Genomic DNA, 24,432 nt, shown 5'->3' with positions numbered 1-24,432 from the left:
TGCCAGGAATAAATAAATCTGTGTCAGTTTCAAACTGCTCTGGACTCCTCACAGTTCCCTGGAAGGCACTACATACATGAATAACATTTTGTTTTCCTTTATGTGGTAAATAGGTTGCTTAAAAGAGAGGAAAAGAAAACCTCAGAAAACAAATAATAGCATTAAATACTATTAACTACAGCAAGTTTGCTGCACACAAGCAAAATGTAACCTTCCTACACACAACCCTGCCAAAGCATTTCACACTGCATCATTTCACTTCACTTGCCCTGGTCTTCCATAAAAACATCTCCTATCCTACAGCACTTCCTCTGTATTCACAGTCCTCTTCTACCCACAAGGATGAAAAAAAAAATAAAAAAAATGCATTTCTACTGCAGTCCTTGGTGTCCCTGTACTCACACCATTTCTTAATCACTACCTGCAGCATCCAGTGCTCCCCACAGAGTAAGAGCCCTTTTTCCCAGCTCCACCATCCCAACAGCTGTCCCAAACCTGGCCAAAACCTGGTCTAAGAGCACAGCAATGCAGCTTGTTTTCTAACCAGTGTTAGGCCTGGGAGCTTCCCAGCATGTCCTGTCTATGTTTGTCACACCACACCAAAGTCCTCTCCTTGGGTTTAGAGCACCCTGCAATCAACCCTCTTTGGTCCTTTCATGGACACCATCCTCACCTGCCTTTACAGCTATGGTGGATGTTCCAGGAATCACAAAGTCAAATGTTTTGAGACGTCTCTGCCTCTTCAGCAGCCTCCCCAGCTCCAAAGCAAGCCAGCCTCCAAAAAGGCAGATGCTGAAGTGGCACCAAATGGGGTCAAGCACATTGTAGCCACTACACCCAATTCTCACTTGGAAATTCTCACACCAAAATGTGTCATAACTGAAAGCAGACACTAACCTCGTTGGTTAGTGTCTGTGCACCAAAGAGCCCATAGAGACCACAGTTACAGCTCAGCTGTCCTGGAGTGACTGGGTTAAAAGAGGAACACTCAGCACTCTTGGCAGCAAATAAGAACTGCTCTCAGACTGCCTCCTGCTACCATACATTTCCAAATCTTGTGTCTGTGCATTTTATTAACCCCAAAGGACAGTGGGCTCCATTTCACTGTGAAAAGCTCTCAGAAACTTTGCAGAGAAACTGATTTGTCCAGATCGTTTTGACTTTTCCTGACTTCAGTTGCTGTGATTTGCCTGTTATACACACCTGCTGTGTGCTCCACCACGCACACAGGGAGGGAGGAGAATGGGATCACTTGTAGGATTTGCTGGGACCCCACAGAGCTGCTGGAAACCTGCAAACCACACACATGGGAAAGCACACCATAAGACAATGTCCTGGACCCTGGGTGAGCCGTGGTGAGCACCAGAGCAGCAGAGAACACACTGCAGCTGTGTTAACAGGGTCACCAAATCCTCGAGAACAATCCCACCAGACCAAGCTGAAGGGTCACTCCAGTCCCAGGAGGCTGGCAGTCCTTGTTTCTATCTGTCATATGGCAAAAACATTTCCACTGAACTCTGATCAGCACACTTAAATTCTTCCCTCCCCCACAAATCCATGCAGCTCAGTGCAGTGGCATCAGCAGCTGGATGTCAAGCACAGGTGTGCTATTAAAAAAGGTCAGGTTATTTCATTTCCAAAGACTTTGCACAGGGGAGCACCTTTCAAACCGGGCATGTTTTTCCTCAAGTTCTACCTAAACAATGATTGACTTTAAGTAAAAGCTACTTGTTGTCCCCCCTTCATTTGCCACACTCAGAGGCATGGTAGGCAAATATTCTAAAAGCTCACCTTTAGAAGCAGGAGGTTCTGCAACCCCAGTTGGCTCCTGTCACTCCTGGTGCTGTCTGTGCCACAGCAAAACCTGTAAGGCATTTAGTGACTCACATGATGACAAGGAACACTAAGCCCTTGTGCCCATGCACAGCACCCTCCATAAAAGCCACTTGAGGCTCATCAAGATTAGGAATGAGCTCTTTCTTAAGTCCAGCCCAATCCAGTTAACAGGCTTATATGGAAATGCTGAGAGACAGGGCTGACAAGCAGCAATGCACCTAACTCACACAAACCACTTTGCTAAAAAGGAAGAACATGTGGGTGCTGCCTAGCTCAGGCTCACAATCGCCCCTTTCCTCTTCATATATTCCTTCAGGGATGCTTTTCTCTAAAGATATGAATTTAAAATGGCTTGGATGACCTTTGTGATTACTAATCACTGTTATAAATCTTGTTCCAGTAGCACAAAGAAAGAAAACCAACTGTTAAAGACAAACCCATTTCATACTTCCTGCTCAAATAGCCTTCCCTTCCTGCTCTTGGCATATGTTTGCATAAGTTGATTTTCTTCTGCTAAAAAGACGCTGGCATGCATCAAAATAGAAAAAAAAAAGAATAAAAAAAAGCACAGAGATGTTTCAAGACTGCTTGTTGTGACATCAGCTTGTGATAAGACACCACTGTCCCATTTCTCCCATTCCATATGTGCACGGGAACGCAACCTGGGGAAAGCGTTGCACATCACCTGCTGAGGAGCAAGCACAGTGGCAGATGCCCAAGCCCTGCCCTCCCACCACTGCTGAGCATGTGGGATAGCTCCAAAATGAAGGCTGAAACAAAAGCTTCCTCTCTTTCAAAAAAGAGTTGCTTGGGGATTCCACTCCTAAAAGGTAATAAAGTACCTGCAACCTCAACTTACTAAGGCTTGATTTTCCGTGACAGGAATCAGAAAGGGGAGAAAGAGGGTAGATTAAACATCAATTTTACAAATAATATCAATAATTCCAGGAGTTAAATGAAAGACATTTTAGAAGCATAAGTGTTACTATGCGAAGTTAGTATTAACATAATTTTCTGTGAGATTAAGTCAGCATCAGATAAACTGAACACAGTCAGACTTAGGGGAAAATGGGTAGTTTGCACAGGATATTGCACTTCTGACAACATAGTTGTTTCCAAATAGTTACCCATTTTCCACGGTTGAAAAGCATCAGGGCAGCAAATTAGATGTATGTGGGCACAATTAGCTCACATTTCTAATATCACAAACAGCTTCCTGAAGCACAGTTTGTTAATTAACAGGTGGTAATTAGAAAGAAAAAAAAAACAAAAACCCAAACACACACCACCCTCCCCCCCACCTCCCTCAAGGCGGGAGCACAAAAACTGTTACATTTTACCACCAATCTAAATCACAATGACCCTATATACACATACACATTTACTTTTGTATATACATTTAGTTACTTTGGTGGACCTTCAGACACTTTCGATCAGGCTTTTTGCTAAACTGCTTGGAGGGAATCCTTCTAAAAGGGAAAAACATACAACATTGCACACAAACCAGCTAAGGAAGAAGTCAGAAGGACAAATAGGACTTTTCAAGCTTTCCTTGCAGGGAGATACAGTAGGTGAGTTTTCAAATAGAAATTTTGAGGGTGATAATATACATGCCTCCAATTCAGACCAGGGCTGATCGATCTGAAATAGTTGGTGCACAAATTATGACATTACCATTTTCTATAAAGGTCAAAATACGATAATTTTTATAAATTTTTTCTTGTCAGTGGAATCAACTCACATGGTGGCAGTTAGTTTGAAGACTGCAGAAGGAAAATCTACAATGAGTAAGTCCCAAGCAATGAAAAAGAATTGATTAAGGAGTTAGGGCTGCTTCTAGACTTATTTCTAAAGTGAGGACTGCGGCAGCTCAGATACATTTCCACAGGATGCAAACATAGAATTCTCTCACACTCATTTGAAATCTTCACACCACAGTTACCACCTGATTATGGTGTAGGACTGGGAGGTCATTATCAGTGCTAAGAGAACCAGGTTTTAAAAAAAATCACAGAATCTGGGAGTTGCTCCTTTCTGTTCTCTGAGAGCCATCCTTTCAAAAACCATGCCAAGAATGAGCACAGATATTCTGAAATGATGCCAAAATGCAGTAACTGATGATACTTCTGGTCAGTCAAGAAAAAAAAAAAAACAAAAAAAAACAAAAGAAAACCAAAATTACTTTGCCAATGTAGTTTAAGAATATATTCACTCACAGAATATCTTTAAGAGAAAGAAAATGGAAATGCAGCTCAAGTGAAACTAATAGGAGAGAACAACTTTGGCAGGTGAGATGTAAAATGGAGATTAGGAGGTCCAAGAGCAAGGCTGAAGAACAGGGAAGCAAATGCATAGTGACAAGGAATAAGGCATTCCTTAAGCAGATGGGAGACTGGAACTCCAGAAGAGCTGGTGGCTCCTGCAGACTCTCCCGACACAAAGTCAGTGAGGGCAGAAAGAGAGATTGCACAGAAGTTAAATGGCTCCCCTGCTTCGGTTTTCACTTCAGAGCAGGGGAGGGAGATGCAAGGCCCAGGGTTATACAAGTAAAGAACTTGAGGCAGAACGGCCAGACAGAGTTAGGGGAAATAAAATAAAGCAAATGAAAAAAAAGAAACTACTTGAGAAATTTGACTGCACTAAACTGCATTTCCAGAGCTGAGAAAAGCCAGTCAAAGGCAAGTGTAAACCAGCTGAAATAGGAGCCCCACAAACCAGAGAAGCCTAAAAAAGCACATTTCTCACAACGATAAATCATGCCTCACTAACCTACAAAAAGGCTTTAAAAACACATCCTGACCATTTTTCACTAGATGCAAATTGTTCATATTTTCAAAGACTTTGAAACTGTTAGGAGAGCTTTGTCATCTTTGGGACAAGAGGAAAGGTCTTGTCACTCTTTCAGTATTAGCCAAGGAACAGAGACTCCCAGGATAAGAACAATACTAATTTTTTCATACAGAAGGGAGATTTTTTAGCACCCAAAGTACTGCCTAGCATCACAAGGCCACAACACAGGGTGCCCATAGAATGTGGTGTTACCCAACAGTATGAGGGTCCTCATTCTCTCAACTATCCAGGCAACTGGATAGCAACAGGCAACTGGACAACACAAATACCAGATAAAATTCACCACAGACATATTGAAGTCTAATGGAAAAAAAAAACAACAAAAGAAAAAAAATTATCTGCTTCCTTACCACTATACACTAGTGACTACTGACCTAACTCCTAGACATCAAAACAATTCTGTAGACAGATGATGTCACATCTCTGTGCTTAGCAAGAGTCATTTCAGAGTAGACACTTTGGAACAGCACTTCTAAAATTGTGAACTGCAATATGAAAAAACTACTGTGAAATTAAAATTACAGAATGCTGGGTTAAATTTCAGCTAAATGTGACTGCTAGAATAAGGGCGTGAATTGTGAACACACTTAGAAATAAAGAAACTGAAATATTCTGTTGATTTAGGGCTAGGCATGGGGCTCTAAAAGGCTATTGAAAATGAGAAACATGAGAGAATGTGTAATATTTATGAAAGGTGACCTACTGCACTACTTAAATAGAAGAGAGATTAAAGCAAAGACAAGTTGAGGTTATGAAAATAAGGGCATTATAGACACATGAATTCAAAAATAAGATTCAGGAAACCTCAGCTATTCAGAGTAATGAAAATACATCTTCAAAACCAAAACAGATTGCTTGTGGTTTATCTGCCAAGGGGAAAACGCCTGTCAGGTCTGTCCACATTTAAAGCTAAGGAAGATGAACACTATTTGCAAAGAGTTTTAAGAAATCCACATTAGCCTGGTTTCACAGAACTCAACCCATGCTCTTCCATCCACTTCCACATCTTTTACAACTGGACTGAAGAGAGTGGTCCATGCCTTGGGAAAAGCCAGGCCTAATTCACAGAATTCTCCAACTCTGTAGCTGCTACAGAAGCACTTTCTGCCTTCAGTGGTTGAGCTCTGCACGGCAGCAAAGCTGGGACCATACAGGAATCTGAGCATGGAAACCAGAGCTCACCTGGGATCAGCAGCTGCAGCTTAGAAGTTCTGCTACTCCAAAAAGTATTTATGCCTAGAATATATTTTTTAAACCTGAAGGAATAGAAGACAGATATAAATGAGATTAAAAAAATATCCCCTTCATTTCATACCAATCACACTTTGCATCAGGCAGTGAAAACCAAGCTTATTCTCTGCTAAGGGCACTGATCAAAGGCTAAAATGTTTTTTGCAACCAAAGTTATGATCATATGGGGAGAATAAAAAGAAAGAAAAAAGAAAAAAAAATTCAAAGCACCGTGTCCTGTGAAGCAATTGAAAAGGACATGCACAAGTTTTGGGGAGAAAAATGAAACAAAACTTGTATTTTTCTTCAACTCTACAATAATAGTAGTAATAATGGTAAGTAACAATTATGAATTATTTATACTGTTTACAATTATTTTGTAAATAGACAATTTTATAGTACCTCATAATTATCACAATTGTTTAAAAATGTTTACAAATACTACACTTAGATTCTAATTCTCAAAGGTATGCTTCGAAGAAAATTTTCAATGGCTCAGGAAAGGAGAAACTTGAGAAAATGCTCCTCGTTGCCCACTGCTGTATGCTATAGCACTTATTTCTGAGACATCACAATCATAAAAACGTCCTAATGAAGGGCACGAGCTGGACACTACAGGGCACCGTGAAGAGCTTACTGTAGTCAGTGTCTATCTCATATAAGTTCTCATATAAGTTCTTGTTTCCATCTCTCAATACCCATTAAGTGCTGGAAGTGTTCAGATGCAAACTAGAATTCCACTGACCTGGAACAGAAATCATGGATTCATTAACTCAAAAATTTCCATTTCGATAAACCTAAGATGAAATATTTCAACCTCAATTTTTCTCGACCTCAGACAGATAGCTTACACTTCACAGACTTCTCCTGCTTTGAGTTTTTTGTTTGTTGCAGTTTAAATAAGACAAGAAATTCCCACCCACAATTACTTGAGAAATCTCAGTTGGTAAAATCCCAACTGTAATCAGACTCTTATTGCACATGCTGTAAGTGTCAATGCATAAAGATGTGAACTTGTCATTTACAGTACATGGTGCACAATTGGTAAGTCTAAAGTTATCTAACACATTTTTGCTATGCATCCCTACATTTTTTTACGTTTCTCCAAGCAGAGACTTGATTTTGGTGGGTGTGTAAAGCATGATGTCAGGGCAAAGTCTATGCACACCTCTCTCTTTTCCTCTATAAAAACACACACCTGCCATACCCACTCATCCTATGGCTGTGCTTAGCACAGGAAAGAGGGGCTCTTATTTAAAGGAATTTCATACACAGCCATAAATAATTCAAACTAAAATATAGTACAGAGCAATTAAATTAACACAGTAGATGCAGTAAGATGCCCAGCTGTATTTTTTACGTCCTTTTCTTGGGTGGGAGTGTTCTACCTAGTACTACACTCAAAAGCTCTCACCCTTTGGGAAGATCAGTACAGAGGTGCTGGATTTGGGCACAGAGGAGCAGCCAAAGAAAGGCCAGGACCATGTGGGACACTGTCCCACCAAGCAAGAAGAGGTGATTGTGAATGTTAACTCAGTTACAAAATACTGAAAGCACCTATAAGTATTTTTTAAAGCAGCTTCAAAAGAACTTTTCTGGATCAATATTATGAGTAAGAACAGGAAGTTCACACACTTTTCCTCCCATTCCCATCCCTTTTTGAACTTTGTATTTTTTTTCCATCATGAAAACATTTTTCCATCATGAAAACAAATTTTGCAGGTAGTTACGAACAGAGAGAGAAGGCGTTCCCCTCTCCCCCATATTTCTGATTTCAGTCAACTTTACAAATCATTTCAGATGTTAAGACCAGAAGATTTCTCCTTTCAGGGACAAAACCAAGAGTTGATCCCAGTGGGAAGACAGTGGCAGCCTCCACCTCTGACCAGGATAAACTCAGAACCTTCATGGCACCAGCTTCTCATCCAGGGAGAGGTTTGGCCAGGGGTTACACAGCCCAGACTCTGCTTTGGAGAGGTATGGTTATTAACATGGACTGACAGAAGCAGTTTACACTGGAAAGTGGAGGAGAAACCCAGCTAATCATTAGTTTGACTTAATAAAAAAAAAAAATTAATACAAAAGCAGTTTATGCTTAAACATGTGTCCAGAAAAATACCAAGTGAAGCTGTCAAAGGCCCCATTGTAAATGTATTGATATAAAACTTTTCACAAGAGCTTTCATCCCATGGACCTGAACACATACTGTGCCATCAGAGAGTTTTATTTCCACTAACTGTGTTAAACTTATAAATGAAGTTTGCACAATCAACCAAAGATTTCACACACACTCCTGCACTTACTTTGTCTAATTTCACTGTTCTCAGTGAGGTAACTCAGAGCCCATAACGATGTTCCAACAACACAAAGACTACAGCTCAAATTAGAAGTGATGGAAGGAAGAGAACAGCACCTCTTAAAACACATGCACCTATAATCCCAATGACCACTCAATATTAATGAGTACAAAATACAAATTAAAACCCATGCCCCATTTAATGGCAGCCTCTTGAGCTAACAAACATGAAGGGAGAGGAGCTTGTCTTTTCTTCTTCACCACCCCATAAATACAGTTTCCCATGGTATTTGCAAGCACAGCAAAGACCAGATTCAATGCAGATACCCCTACTTAGGCAGCCCATAATCCCCACAGCTCCTTACAAATCCTCTGCTGGTGGATGGTCTATTTGGGATTAGTTCTTGCAGGAAAATGAGAGCAACCTTCAGGCTCCTCTGAACTCTGCAGGTCTCTGGTCAAACTGGCCAGAGGATCATCGTACCATAACCAGCTCCCACATGGGTTTCTGATTTGGTTTCTGGAGGTTTTTGGTTTGGTTTTGGGCAGGGGGGGTGGGTTTGTCCTTCTGCTACATAAATAAGCCTAGAAGAGGAGGAGGCCCAGAGCACAGAACAAGTATGCTAATGCCATATCATACCAACTGCCATGCCAACAGCAATCACACACACACGCCTGCTCACACGCTCCTGCCAAAGAATCACTTCAGCAAACATCAACTACAGAGATTAGCAAAAGCATCTGACAACGCGCAAATCGGACAAGAAACACGGGCTGAAGGGACAGCTTAGCAAAGCGAGGATTTAGTAAGTGAAATGACATGAAGTTCCTGAATCAAGGCTTGCAGCGTTTTTGGAAGACTGCTGAAAATCCTATCTGTTGGTTAGTAGATTTTTTCCATCCACCCGTCCCTAATGCATATCAGCTGCAGCCAGACAGGCTTCTAATAAAAGCAAGTGACTCTTGCACAAAGGAAAACATCTTGCTGGCCTCTGGGAAGGCAGCAATCCAAGCAAACAACCAGGCACTCAGGTGGCACAAGGTATTGGGAAGCAACCACGGCATCTCAGGGGCTTTTCAGCACCACAAAGCAAGCTAAATCCCTACAGTAAAAGACTGGGTTTCCAGCTGAAACCATCCTAGACAGAATAAACTTCAAACTATTGAATTTGAGTGGAGTGGGGAGGCTACTTTTAAACGTGTAATTTTCATTGCTCAAACTAAAGGAACAAAGTGTTTTCCCACCAGATTTAAGGCAGAATATCAGAACAATCTATTATCTCTAATTTACTAAAAAGATGCTTCACTTCAAAGGCACTTTCAATGAAAGCAATGAGATTCTGCTGCAAGAAGCACAACAAGAGTCACAACCATTTAGCAATATTATAGCACATTTGTGTCTTATTTTGAAGAATTTGTTGCCAAAACAAGGGAGGGGGTACTCTTTCTAAATCATAGACTGAATTATATATTCCTTATTCTGATGCAGCTCTTGCTGCAGCATCAACTGCCTGAATAATGTTTGTAGGACTTGTGTCTGGTTAAATATTAATCTCTGCTACACAGCAAGAATATGATTTCTAGTGAGCTGAAAATGAACTAAATGTTGAAATGGAAGAAGCTTGGTTGTCTGAAAGCAAGCTGTGACTTCGTAGCGCCATTGCACAGACATCAGAACTGCCATCTTTCTACCAAGGCTATTTCTAAATCACTTCCTATCTTACTTTCAAAGACAATGAACTTTTCTTAAGAGATCTGTCCCTTACCATCTGACAAAGTGCCTAAACAAACATTACAGAAATGTTAAAATGGGCACTTTGAGACAATATCACTCTTCCCACCGTTGCTCACATGCTGTAAACCTGCTAAAAAAAAAAAAAAAAAAAAAAAGGAAAAAAAGACGGAACTCCTAAATTAGTTACCTTTAAAAACAAAGTTTTTGATACAACAAATATCCTTCCACGATGTATTGAGCACATTTTGGATGCTCCTATCACAGAGGAAAAGATGCTACAGACTGTGAGCCTTCTGTTCTTGGCTACAGATGGGTGCATACATTTGCATTGCACTACTAAGGCTCCTTTGCACTTCGAGATACATGATGTGTGAGGAGTAGAGCTAAAAAATAAATACATACATAAATGAATCTGTTGTTCTAGTGATCCAGTAGAAACAAGGAAGCCTTAAATGCAAGAGCCATATCATCTTTAGCTGGTTATAAAACTAATGCCACTATTTGCACGGCTCTGAGGAGAGAAAGAAACAAAAAAGAACAAAACAGGTTTTGTGCCTGATATCCACTGGAACTGAATCTGAGAAGTTAGTTCAGCTATTTCTGTGCAGGGAGCCTCTGGCTTCCACAGATACACATATATTTACTGTTTGTGTCAATGCACAAGGAATTCCATGTACCCATGGAGTCAAATTATCTGTTCTTCTGCTTTTTTAATACTTAGGGACAGAAAAGGCAAGAGTTAGATGCAGTTAGCAAAGTCAGACAATGAAGACAACAGCAGAGTTTTCTCTGTGCCTTCATGAGCTCAGAAGATCAAGACCAACTAAGCACTCCAGCCTAAGAAACAGTCTACCTCTACCTCATAGTCCTGTGCCTGTCCCCACTCAGCTGGACCAGCCTCCCTAAAATACCTGAGCATCAGCCTGTGTGTAAATGAGGCCTTCAGAAGGAAAGCAGAGCCCATCCAGTCTTGTCCCTCCAAATTGCTCTGTCTGGTTTTACTCTTGAGAGGAGAGTTTTTGTACAGGTAGGGAATAACTCCCAAAATATCGTTTGAAGATGGCAAATTCTCTTTCATTTATGTGGTTAGTTAGTTACATGTAGACCAGTGTCAAAATAAGGATTTAGACTGAGGTATTAGAGAATTTTTCCTCTTTCTCTTCTCTCCCCACAGCCATTTGACACTGGTTTTATCCACAACTAAATGGGGGATGTTTACAAGGTCCAAGCTATGCTGAAACTGTGTAGAAACTAATGAGGAAGGAAGATTTTTATAATGCTCTCGTGAAACATTTAATGAGCTCTAAAATAGTGCTGGCAGGCCTCAAAGGAGAAAGGCCCAGTTCAAAATGGAACTTTGCAGTTTACTAAATGGCAGTGTGCAGGAGCCCTAAGCACTATTTATTTTCAAAGACTATTTTTATCAGAAAATACCCAACTCCTGTAACACTCCTCTGCTCTAAAAGTCTCTACCCCTCTGTTGCAGCTGCCATGCAATCAGTGGCACTTGCCAAGCAATGTGCTCTAAGGCCCAAAATAACACATTAATTTTTTTTTTTTTTAATGTAATGGAACTGGATTTTGCCTCAGATATAGTTAGCTCAACTCCTCACCTCCAAAGGTCACCCCGACTGAAACCAGAATGTGCCACTCCAGAAAGGCAAGAGAGGGCTTTTTGGAGTGGAGGGATATGGTGAGGGTGAAAATCCCCTGGCTTTATCAGGAATACAGCTCGCTCTTTATTACATTCCCATTCCCCCTTCTCATCTCCCATCAAACTGCCTACAGCTGTGTTCTCTCAATCTTCAGCCTGGAAGACATGAAAAAGCAGTCTGCAAGACGACTACAGCTTTTTCAAAAGTCACTCCCACACATAGAGACAAGGAAGGAAATAAAAAAGTCAAAAAGTAAGAAAATCATCACAGTGCCACTGCAGAAGGTAGAGCCAAATATTTTAAATTGCACAATGATCCTGTTTCTTGGAATAAAAGAAGGTGAGACCTATTGGCCAAGCTTGTCTAGTTAGGGGAAGTCCTGATGACCCTTTCTACCATAAGGTGAAACACTGCTGAAACAAACTGAACTACTTTAATACCACCACCTGCAACAGGTCCTTTTAAGTCTTCAAGGTCCTTACTTTTCACTAGAGAAAAAAAATGTAGGAGCCTGAAGAGAGTCTGAAAAGTATTGATGAACTTGGCATCACAAGACCAGTTCTTCTGGCGACTCAGAACAAGAAGAATATTAAGAAGCAAATTCCATACTGACTGCCAGCTCTTATTTCATGGGCTGGATCAAGCTCATGTTAAAGGTAGTGGGATTAAAGAGTTCTTCAGCTGATGGCCACTTCTGTTCAACCTAAAATCAACAGTTTGCAAAGCATATTTAAATTTCTAAAAAATCGACACGGTCTTTATTTAGTGCCCAATACTGCTGAGACGAGTACCAAGCAGTCAGTGTCCTGAAATGCAGTGACACTCAGAAGACGTGCCTTTTCTCATCTGGCTTCACTGCTGCTGCGTCGGTCCACAGAGACGCCGCCATACCATTTCTTACGCAACCACTCTGCTCTGTGGGTTATTGTAGTAAAACAAAAACATCCACATTACAGAAGGAACTGCTGGCTCCTCTAATTCCATTTTTCCACAGTGCCTCAGCTGAAGAAATTGATGTCAGACAACTGCCTCAAATTTCCCCAAACTCCCCTCAAATACACATTGAGCACTCGACAATGCCCACTTTTCTATTTTCCTCTCCACGGCTCCATTGGAGAGGACCCTCTGTGCATTCAGAGCAGCACAATGAAGAATGATTTCCAAAGCAGTAACTTGGAGCCATTGAGACTTGGATATCTTCAAAATGACTCTATTGTGCTCAAAGGATTCTAGACTACCCCAGCTACTCCAGAAAAAGAGTCTTTCTCCCTTTTCTCAAAACATCCATCCCTTGAGCCATCCCTGGAGTGCATTGTTGGGGCCAATTCCTTAGTGCAGCAAGTTCCATCAGTCAAAGCTCAACAGATACAAATAATATCAGGATATGGATATAAATTAGTGCGACAGACCCTAAATAGTTTTGACAGGTTTAGTAAGTATATATAGCGACACAGAATGCTATTCCTGCTGTCAGACATCAATATGTAGACAGAAGATTGGGGGCACCATGGAAACTCAGAGACATAAGAGCGGTATTGATTGGATAGAAAACGAGGCTGCAATTTAAGCTTAAGGCTGCCAGAGATGCCAAGAATGGAGAATGACCTCCAGCAGTGAATTTTCAGCATAAGCTCCCTGTGAACAAGCCAGTCCAAGAAGGATAAATCAGGGACAAGCTCACCAGGGATATGGCTCAAGCGAGTGTCGGCTGCCCTAAGCAGATGAGAATCACTCTATGTGTGCACGCGTTACAGTGACCTAGTTCGTTCAAAGACAGCATTTTGTATGGTTTATTATGGAGCCTTGGAACAAAGAGATTTCCTCAATTAAAGTCCTGAAATGCATCCTCTAAATGAAAATGCTTTTGATACACTGATCAGCACGAGGTTGTAAATATCCAAGCAAAGCATACATTGTTAAAGACCAATTCCCACAGAAAATGCCACAGTTGGGAATGTAGGTAATGAGGGGGCCTGAACAGAGCAGAAGCAATGAGCCATGCCAGCTCCATCCCTAATGCCCTAGTCTTACACTAAAACACTTGTTATACCATAACACTAGATAAATTGTATTTTCCTTGACAAAAAAAACCCAATACACACAAACACACACACAGAAAAAAAAAAAAATTGTACAAGTTCAATGAGTGCATTTCCAGAGCTCCTGTAAAGAATTATTTTTAAGTTATCTAAGGATTCAGGAACAACCATTCCCAGAATGAGCAAGAAGAAACAGAGGACGTGTCAAGGAAGTACCTTGCCGAAGCCATAACTGCTGGAAGTTCACTAAGTAATAATATTCACATTTGTGGCAGAAAGATTAATCTACACAAAACATCCATCAGTACAGCTGTGTCAGGAATAAGATAAGCTTCCCAAGTGTCCCCAGTGTCAGGCATATGGAACTGGGATAGCAGCACTATGTTTTGTAATCCTATAGTAAGACAAACCCTTCTGCTGGCAAGGATGCATCAGCCACAGACTGCATCTCAAATAACTGGGGATAGACATCTGGAAAATTGCAAAAAAAACGTTTTTCTTAGGCCACTTCTACACTATAAACAAATATTTACCATTTGTAACAGAAAGATTTGTTGCTGGCTTCTCTTTTTCCCCCACCCAAGAGCTGGCTCTGGAGTAAAGTCGGTGAGTCTCTGTCTTTCACCCAAAGCTTCATACATGAAAAAAATCACTGGAGAGTTTAGCTTAGCCAGGAGACAAGTGTATGTTAAATCTCCACTTTCCTTCTCTTTAGCAGAAGTCACTAAATTATGCAGCAGGAATTGTTTTTGCTGTTTTTTAGAGTCAATAATAGGGGTTTGGGTTTTTTGGGTTTTCTTAGTCCAATGAAGTACCCTCTCCATGCACTTCCAAATTTTCTTTCCTACAGCAAACTAACAAATTTTGTCACAAATACACCAGTTCCTTTTTCTCTTCGAACTATTTCTCATGATCAAAAGTTTAGACTTCTTTTTTTTTTTTAATATTTATTCCTTTTCAAGGAAGAAAACTGAAACAAAACAAACACATAGAAAAATTAAATTTGTTTTGTAATCAGCTCAAGAACACTGCTCAGAACACTTAAAAACCCAAGTATTTCTTTGTAACAACTTTTAATTTCATTCCCTCTTTCTCTCTCCATCCCTTCCCTAATACAGTAAGTTACGCACACAGTCTATTTCTTGTTCAGAAAGTTGAGTTTTGCCAAAAAAAAAAAAAAAACCAAAAAAAAAATCAGCGCTCAAAGGGAAAACGAGGTAAGACATCAACTAAAGAGCTGATGAGCCACAGGTAAAATGTTCCTCTACCATAATACAAGTCATTGCAAGCAAACAGGATCCAGCTAAAACACCACCATCCATAGCCACAGGGTAATCTCACAGGGGAAGATTTAACTCCTGTCACAAACATTTCACCAGCGCTTCCAAGAACCAGCCCTTCTCTCGGGTGCACATCCCAGCAGCCAGCTCCCGAGGGTACCACGAGCTCAAAGCACAGCAGACATTCAGCACCAAGGCAAAGCCTTCCACTGGCAGCGTGGAAGAGAGGAGCGACAGGCAAGTGGAAATTGTAAAAGGAGCAGATAAACTCCCGCAGAATGAACACTGCCTCTCCCCTACGAAAAGTTGTACTTTGAAAAAGGAGAGAAGAAAGGGGGTAAGGAGTTAGAAGCACCGAGGCTGGAGACCATGAAACATTTGCAGAACATATAAGTTCAACGAAGAGGAAAATGTGTTTTTACCATCGTTAACTCAGATTTTCCCCCATCCTATCCCACCCCCGAGGAAAGAAAAGACACAAACTACCGACGGCAGTTTTAGATAGACCTATCAGCACTTGCTAGATTTACTTGTTTCACCAGAAGTAAACTAGGGATAAGAAGGCAAAGTCCCAGGAAAAATATCAGCCGAAGAAGCGCTGGGTCTGAAGGTACAATTTAAACTCGCGAGTCTCAGCCGGGACGTTCCTGGCACAGGATAACTGGGACCCGCAGGGGTTTTGCCGCTCCGCTGCCCTTTTGTCCTCTCCAAGCGGACCTGCCCGAACACTCCTGCCTCCTTTCCCCGCTGGGTCCCGTCACCCACCGCCACCCGTGTCCCTGCCAGCCCGCAGCGGCATTAAACTCTGCAGGGACCAGCGCTCCCCTCGCTGTCCCGCTCCTGGCCGCTGGCAGAGCTCAGCCCCGCCTGCCCCTGTGCCAGGTGTCTCCGGGGCTCAGGTGCGCTCCCACCCAGCCCCGCGGAGCCCTGCAGGGCCAAGCGTCCCGGAGCCAAGCAGGGTCGGGGGGAAGCGCTTCCCGCTCTGCCCCGGGGGGACGAGCGCCGAAGGCACCATTCCCCGGGCAGAGCCCGGCATTCCCCGGGCAGAGCCCGGCAGTCCCCGCCGCCGCCTCGGACTTACTTCGGGAGGCAAAAAGCTCTTCTCCCGCAGCTGAAAGGGGCGAGCCTGGAGCGTCCCCGGTGAGCAGCGGCCGGTTCTGCTGCTGCTGCTGCTGCGGCCGCGCGTCCCTGCGCTCCCCCACGGACGGGCTCCCGGCCGCCGCCTCACGCCCGACTCCCTCTCCCGCCGGAGCCTTCTCGCCGAGCTTTTTATACTGCAGGCAGGGAACCTGATCCGCGCTTTGACTCGGCGGAGCCCGGGCTGCGGCGAGAGGAGGGAAGGAAGGCAGGCGGGCGCCGGGCAGAGCGAGCGGCCGCGCTGCCCCCTCGTGTGATGCGGAGGGGGCGCGCCCGCCGGGCGGGTCACCCGCGGGGCAGCCTCGCCCCCGCAGGGGCTGGGCGGTCGGGGGCGGGACGGGGCCGTGCCTCCCCTCCCCTCCCTTCCCCTCCCCTCCCTTCCCCTCCCCTCCCTTCCCCTCCCCTCCCTTCCCCTCCCCTCCCTTCCCCTCCCCTCCCCTCCCTTCCCCTCCCCTCCCCTCCCCTCCCCTCCCCTCCCCTCCCCTCCCCTCCCCTCCTCTCCCCTCCCCTCCCCTCCCCTCCCCTCCCCTCCCCTCCCCCTCCCCTCCCCTCCCCTCCCCTCCCCTCCCCTCCCCTCCCCTCCTCTCCCCTCCCCTCCCCTCCCCGGTGCGGAGTTGCTGCAGCGCGGGTCGCCCCAGAGTTCCTCCTGGGCTTGTTAGCCCAGGGACCTCGCCCTCCTCTTCATCACCCAGGCGGAGGGACAGGCACCTCGCCCTGCAGCCCGGGACTTCAGCTGCCCTTGCAGGTACAATCGCCCACGGCAGCTTTTGCCCTTGGCTGTCAGAGTTTAGAGCGCTCTCACTGCGGCCTCGCTAACTTCCAGCTCGCCGTTCTGACCACGGGAGTGATAGGCTGGAAGTACTGCTAGGGAGTGGGAAACAAGAAAATAAATAAATAAATAATTAAAAACCCACAGCCTACCCCCTTCTCCCCCAACCCCCCAGCCCCCTGCCCCCAGCTTTTAATTTCAGCTTGGCCTAAAAGTGCTATGAGAACAACTTTTGCCATGCCATTTCAACACTTCTGGTCATAGCGGTTGCTGGAGTTGTATCAGGGCATTCATTTAGGAGCAGGCTTTTCCAACTTTTAGGTTCATTACACCCACTGAATAAGAGTGTTCCCCAATCCACAGCTTAATTTAAAACTAAGTGGACTTGTTCCAAACTCCAGGCAATTTCTGCGTAATTTTCTCTCCCCAGAGCAAGTCCCTGCCTTCACTCGAAAGACTGGGCCCATTCACTGCTTGAGTCTCAGCTGGGTTTGCAGCTTGCAGCTCTTGCTCCAGGTTTGCACAGAAATCCAGTTCAGATTCCCCTCCTGTTTCCAGAGGAATGAGCTAAAAAAGTAATTTGTCTGGCACCGTACACATTGCATCATCTAACACCTACCATCTGTGACAATGAAAAGCACTGTACAGCCAGTCCCAGCGCAGGCAATTGCACTCACCTGGAGTCCCTCTTAGGAAAGTAAACTAACCCCTTCCATCCACACCTTGGCATCTTCTTTTCATCACACAGTTATGTGTTCAGTCCTGGCATGGCTGTTCAGGATTTGCACCACCAGCAGGTTTAATGACAGTGATGTAATTTAAAACAACAAATTTGATTTGCAGTGTGAAGTGATGGCTTGAGATGGAGAGAATATCCTTTCTAGCAGCTGGATGAGTGGAAAGGAGCACTCAATAGCATTTGTGTTTCAGAGCATGCAAGGCTGAATGAATGCCTGCTAGCCAGCTTGCACCTTCCTGAGGTCTTCTCAGTGAAATCTGGCAGCGCGGTGCTAAGCACAACAAGCATCTAGACAAAGAAACCTTCCATCAAAAAACACCTGGTTGTGGTTGACACTTTTCAGACCCAAGAAATTCTCCATGTAACCACCACAGCACATTTCAGATGATCAGTCCTTTCTGAGTAACAAAGTATGAAAGAGAACAATGGCTCTAAATCCACCTTGATCGAAACCAAAACAGATTGCATCAGAATGGGCCAACAGATTTCTCACTTTCTTCTCAGAAATCTGAGTCTTAGCCAAAACACTGCAAGTTTAGCATTTTCATAAAACACTGGAAACTTTGCAGAAAGCAACTGCTTTTCACAAAGATGTGCACGATGTTAGAAGCCTCTTTTAGCCTCTGAATGTGGAAGCAAAGTCAAGACTTAATCTTTGACCAAATTTACTCCCAGAGTTTCTCTGTACCTAGTTTTTTATGGCTCAGACATTATTTTCCTGAGACTGAGTTTACATGCACAGAAATTAGTTTTGTGTGTTATTTGACTCAAAATCTCCAAAATAAAACTGCTGACAAGGTTAGCAGAGCTTCTCAGGGGACAGATCATTCTTCGAAGCACCTGTGACTGATAAAGGAAGTATCTCAGTTTTTGATTGCCAAAAATGTAGATGTGTTTTACTGTTCATATTATTTGTTTCAATGGCACCTTGAGGCTTAACTGAGCTTTCCATTTGAATAAGCACTGTACAGATACAGGAAAAATATTCTTTGCCCCAAATTGCTCACTGTGTTGGATAAATTTGATATTAATAGAGCATTACACTTGAATTCCTTGACTGAACTTTTGCTATTGAGATAGAACCTGTTAAGACAAGAAGACGATGCGACAGTGAATACAGCAGTCTTGAGAGGACAAATATAACTTCTTTTGCCAAGGAAAAGGTCACCAACTATATGTTAATCACAGCCTGAAAGGTGCCTGTGGCACTGGTTCCCAGTGGGAAACAGCAATACCTCATGGAGAAAACAGATGGATGGAAAATAAGCTATGACCATTTACTTTCACAGGGATGTTTTCCTTAATAAAAGGATATTAAGGTTGGAGAAGCTTATCTCCAGATCTTCTCTGCTGTTTTGTCTCTCCTGAGGTTTTTTCCTCAGACAATTATATAATTTGCTACGTGATCTCTGGAACTGCAGACTAGTCAACATTTCGTGTGACAAATAGGAAAATCCCTACTGAAAAAATCCTTTTTGACTATTACTTTTCTACTCTGAACACAAAGGTAACTGAGAAAAGAGAATTTGCTCACAGATTGTCAGGGATACTTGTCTTCTAAATCCTTAACATTTGTTTACAGCTGCAGGTTCTGCTCTGATCAGAAAACAGTGGTGAGGAATGGACTGGCAGCTGTAGAAGTCCAGTTTCTGTTTTCATGTATCCTCTTTGCTACCTGAAGCAAAAATGCACAGCCTAATGGGTGACACAGGTCTGAAAAATCTCTTCAGCAGGAACAGTGAAGGTCAGGGCCAAAACAAGCTGAAAAGGACCTTTGATTGATGCCACGTGCAAATGGCCTCATAAACAATCCGAAAGTATTAGATCCTAATTAGAATCTCACCTCAATCAGTAAAAATTTATGACAATTTTGCAGAAGGAAGCTCCCAAATTTAGATACAGTTTTTACCAAAATACAGAAAGCACCCCGTAATAAGTTCCCTTTAATTAGGTGGTTTTTTCCCTTTGAAAAAAACATAAACACCAGATTTTCTCTTTGAAACTGGGGCTTTTTGTTACTCCTGGGTAATCATTTCACAACCCACCTGAAGGAGGAGATAGTTGGAGCTTCTAACAGCAGTTTGCACTTTTTTTTTCCAAAGATGGCCTTAAAAATTCTGTCTCCAAAGTTCAGGGAGCAAGTCAGAGGACGAGGCTTTATGCAATTTTCTCTCAAGAAGAGCTTCCCTGCTTTTGGTCCCACTGCTGAGTAGGTTAGAAGGTCAGCTGGAGCTGAGCTTGCCTTGTTTATTTCAGCTCCGCCATAAATATCAATTTCCTTCCCTGCCCTCCCCAGCCATCAACAACAGGAGCTCCAGGAAAATGTAACATGATTCCAGGAAAGCGGAGAGGAGAACTCCACAACAGTTTAAAGGTTTTTTCACCTTTTGCTCCATTGTTGTTCCTGAGCTATTGAGCTGCCAAGCCCTGGCAACTGAGTGCCCTGCATCCCGACTCCCGCGCTCAGATGAGATTTCCATTAGTGCTACTGAATTATTTAGTGAATGCATTCAAGATTGAAATCAACTACTTCTGAGCTGTGTACCCTCTCACTCTGTCTTTCATTTCAAACCCACACACTATCATCACAGAGACTATCAATCTTAAAATTGGAGGAGAAAAATCCGTGGAGTTCAGAAATAATAATTCATACCTCACTCTCTAGTATTAAAGCAAGCCAGCATACAAAAAGTCAGATTTCCCAGATGCCCGTGGACGATGATGGCGAGAGCATGAGCCCAGAAGAGTTATTCTTTCATGCACATATGCTAAAAACTCAAGATATTTGAAAACAAAGTCAGTGGCCCAGAACCTGATCTTAAGCTTCAGTCACCAAATCATGAATACATGTCGTAACTTTACACATTTGACTGATTCTATTTTCTACAAGGGGATTAAAGCTCTTCTGCTCAAAATTATTCATGTGCATACATCTGCATGTTGCAGTTTGAAATACACAAATATAATGCGACACAGCAGGCCTTTCCAGATCCCCAGCGTTTAAAAGGCTGCTCTTCATATGTTGGCTTCTCTCACTACTTTCTTCTTTTGTTTGAGCTGGCAGTCCTGTGAATGGAAGTCCTACATATCCAGGATTTGAAGTCTACTGCATTAAAAATAAAATACTTTCGCTATGATGAAAAAAAAAAAAATTGCTTTGAGTCATGATCACCTTTTTTTTTTTTCCCATAAACAAACATATTCATTTCACTCTAGTTTTGTAGTTTAGGGAGAAGTCTAAAGCAACAGAAAATGACATTTTATTATGGAGGGCTGAGCAACAGCTACCATTTCTGTTCTGTTTTCTGGGGGGTTTGTCACTGCACTGTAAAATAGAAGCAAAATGCAGAAACAACTTTTTTTTTTCCTTTGAAAAAGAACCAATAAAATTGACATACCTAATTGATTTCAAACTTATGGTAGAAAATTACTGTACAATTAGAATGCAAATTTCCCTTTCAGTTTCTCACAGGAAGAACCTGATTTGCTAATACCTATTTTTTCACAAGGCACTATACCCACATGTCTAACTACTCTGTGAAAGGACTGGCTTTAGAAGTAGAGAAGATAGCATTTATAATCCCAGCAAATCAGTCCTTGATACTTCATTAAGGCAATCAGCTAGTTTTAGACACAGTACTAAATAGCTTTGCCCTGGGAACTGGATTGAAATGGTCAATTTTGCTCTTTGCCAAGCTAGCAATAACAGATCAGAGGCTCTAACTCTACAGCAGGCAAGTGATTAGAAAATTAGAAGTATTCAGATCCTTTCCCTGTGAGCTGAATCATGACACACAATTCTTTCCAGTTAAAAGTAAAACTATAGTGACCATGTTTTGAAACACATAATCACTAACTTTCCATCCAATTGTGCCTATATAATAAAAAAAAGTTTTTCTTAATATATTTCCTTTAGTAGGTAGTATTTTAGGGGGCACTGATTACAACACCCTTTGCATATGATGTGACCAGCACAACTCTGAGCCGGATTGTATGAGCAAAGCAGAAATTCCACTTACCAAAATGTTCTCTTACCTTCTGAATTGTTTGTCAGTTTGTAAAGAGTTCACCTGTGTAAATATAATGATGATATACTTCACATTTAAAGACAAATATAAATGGTTTTAACAAGTTTTTCTTATGCACAATCAAATGATAGTTCTCTTTTGGAACAACTGCAGAACTGGCAGCTAAATCCTTGATTATAAAACTGAGTGAAATCACAGCAACAGAAGGAACACTGAGAAAATAATATTGACAAATAATTATCAAACATCTTCCGAAATACCATTACTGAGAGTTCTTTATAGCTGTTTTTCCCAAGACTCTGGTGGCTTAGTTCACAGTTGAGCTCATCAGCTTTCAATGGTTACAGAACAAGCTTGCACATACTAACAGAAGGGGTTTTCTTCACTTTAGTTAGTAGCAGTCAATGTAGTAAAAGCAAGCATGGACTGAGTCTGACAGTTGTGGAAGTGACAGCAACTCATCCATTAAGTAGGACATAATAAAATTCAGTGCCTAAAACGGTTGCTTCTGAGGACAACAGGGTTGCAAAGCACTTTAGGAGCTAGCTAAATAGATAGGTATTTTCCCGAGACAATAAAATAAAATAAAAAGTGAAATTCTATTAAGGTTATGTAGTACTCTTTCCCTGCTACCATTTTTTTGGAAACAACTGTGGTATGATGGTAAATTTGGGTGATATCACATACAGAGATAATGAGAAACCTACATAAAGGTCTGCTGTTAAAAACATGGGAACTGGAGGATGAACAGCTATAACCTGCACATGTGCAATACCTCATTAGTTAATGTAATGGCCAGGATTTTTTTGCCCATAAGAATAAAATTAGGTACATCTGTTCTTAACTTGCTGGCAATTTCTTGCTTGAGATTTGAGCCAGTTGCATGGCCCTCATAAAGCACAATACATCTTTGATGGAAACTCCTGTGGGATGCTGTTGGCTTCAACGTCAGCTTGATCTAAGTTTTCATGCTCAGGAGTTTAACAAAATGTGGCATCATCATTCACAGGCCTAGACCTGGACTGGCTGTTATTAAAAGAAATGTGCAGATTAAAACCTTTTATCACCCACGTTAAAAATTTCATTCTGATACCAATTTATGGGGATTATGGTGGGCAATGCTTACACTTTTTGCTAATCCATGTGAGGTTTTTTCCCCAAAGACCTAATTCCCAGCATTATGTGATTGCATTAGACATGCAGTTTACAGCAGTAAAAAGTGCAAACATAGGGGAAAAAGTCCTGATTCTTCCACTTATGCTTTATGGGAAAATCTCAGAATATAATAAATGTTCTTAAAAAAATCCAGTTAATAAAAATTCTCAGGATATGTGTCAAACTGTATATCATAAACTTCTATATTGTAATACATAATACATACAAATGTTTAACATTTGGAGCCTTTCTCACAAGAGTTGGTGGGAGTTTTTTCACATTTTTAATTCTTGGAACCGTCAACATAGTGAGAAAGACTCAAAAAAATAGCCACACATGTTGTTCTTTTGGTTATTTCCTCTGGTACATCCTTCACTTCAGTAGTTTACTTTGCATATTGTGAATTTGAAGGGAGTAGAACACAGGGGAAGGTATCTTTCCATGCAGAATAATTTCTGACATCACTTAAAAAATCCTACTTTTAGGCTCATTCGACAAAACCATTACAGCTATTGCTTGTAATAATTTTGTCTTTACCGTTCATTTCTACAGTGAAATTATGGAGGTTATAAAAGGAGTTAGGTCTGAGCAAAGATACTTGATTCTGCTTTGAGGAGAGGGAACAATCAGGATAACCCTGTACCTTCCACAGCTCTTTTGGTCATTAGTCTTATTATTTCTGCCAAGAAGTGGATAGGAACAGGGTCTCATCTAAGATTTTCTAAGATTCCTCAGGTACTTTAGGCCTTTTTGATGATACCACTTTTTTAGTAGTACTTATGCCATGTTTAAAATAGAGGAATGCAATCTTAGCTAAGGTTCCTTTTGTCCTAATTTTAGTATTATGCTAATTAATTAATATATGACATTATCAATGAAGTTATATTCAGAACCAAAGAGGATATATCTGCTTGTACTTCAGTAGCAGTATTTTTGCTTTTTCAATTTGCTTTTCAACACTACATGAGGTTCTTCAGAACTATTTTTACCTCCCCAGGCTATTCTTTTTCTTATTATTCTGCCTAAATGCTAAGATATTGTGAAGTAGACTTTTCCAAACAGTTGAGTTCTGTCTCTCTCTTCAGCATTCACCCCTCTCCCTTTAAATAACCTGCATCCTTCTCTTTGTGTAAATGTTGCTAATATAAGTTCTGATTAGGACAGCATAAATAATGCGCATCTAGAAATTGCAAGGAGTTGAAAGCAGCAACACCACCACATTTGTCTTAAGAACCACAGTTAGCTGCCTAAAGGCAATGTCATATTTCATGGAATGTTCCCAAAATTTAACAAAATTCCCATGCTTCTGGTACAATTTTCCCATCTACATTTTATCTTTCCCTGCTACCACTTTTTTGGAAACAACTGTGGTAGGATGGTAAATTTGGGTGATATCGCATACAGAGATAATGAGAAACCTACATAAAGGTCTGCTGTTAAAAACATAGGAATTTATATTAAATATATATTTATACATAATATCTTTTCAGGAGGTAGAAAAAATGAGTCTTTAATAAGGAGTTCATATGAGTCTGTGACCCTGTATCACTGTTGCCTGAATTCTTCCCTTAGTGACATGTTTTAGATTTTGATTAATTTTTTTCCCTTTTTTTGTGTGTGTGTGTGTGACATCTGTTTTGTTTCAGCTGTCTGGGATAGGAAATGAGGAGCACTTTCCTAGCT

The 24,432-nt window shown here is 41.8% G+C and overlaps 1 protein-coding gene across 1 annotated transcript in view; it reads right to left on the bottom strand.

Annotated features, from left to right (window-relative positions):
- Window positions 1-16,232, bottom strand: part of LOC131573546 (pleiotrophin) — a 69,181-nt gene extending 52,949 nt beyond the window's left edge. Inside the window, exon 1 of the mRNA XM_058827607.1 lies at window positions 16,003-16,232. The gene's annotated coding sequence lies outside the window, so the exon portion shown is untranslated. The remainder of the gene's footprint in view (window positions 1-16,002) is intronic.
- Between the last annotated feature and the right edge of the window lie 8,200 nt (window positions 16,233-24,432).

This window comes from Poecile atricapillus, chromosome Z (assembly GCF_030490865.1).
Source record: "Poecile atricapillus isolate bPoeAtr1 chromosome Z, bPoeAtr1.hap1, whole genome shotgun sequence".
NCBI classification, from domain to species: domain Eukaryota; kingdom Metazoa; phylum Chordata; class Aves; order Passeriformes; family Paridae; genus Poecile; species Poecile atricapillus.
The sequence above is the reverse complement of the archived record's forward strand: the minus strand, read 5'-3'. Positions and strand labels throughout refer to the sequence as shown.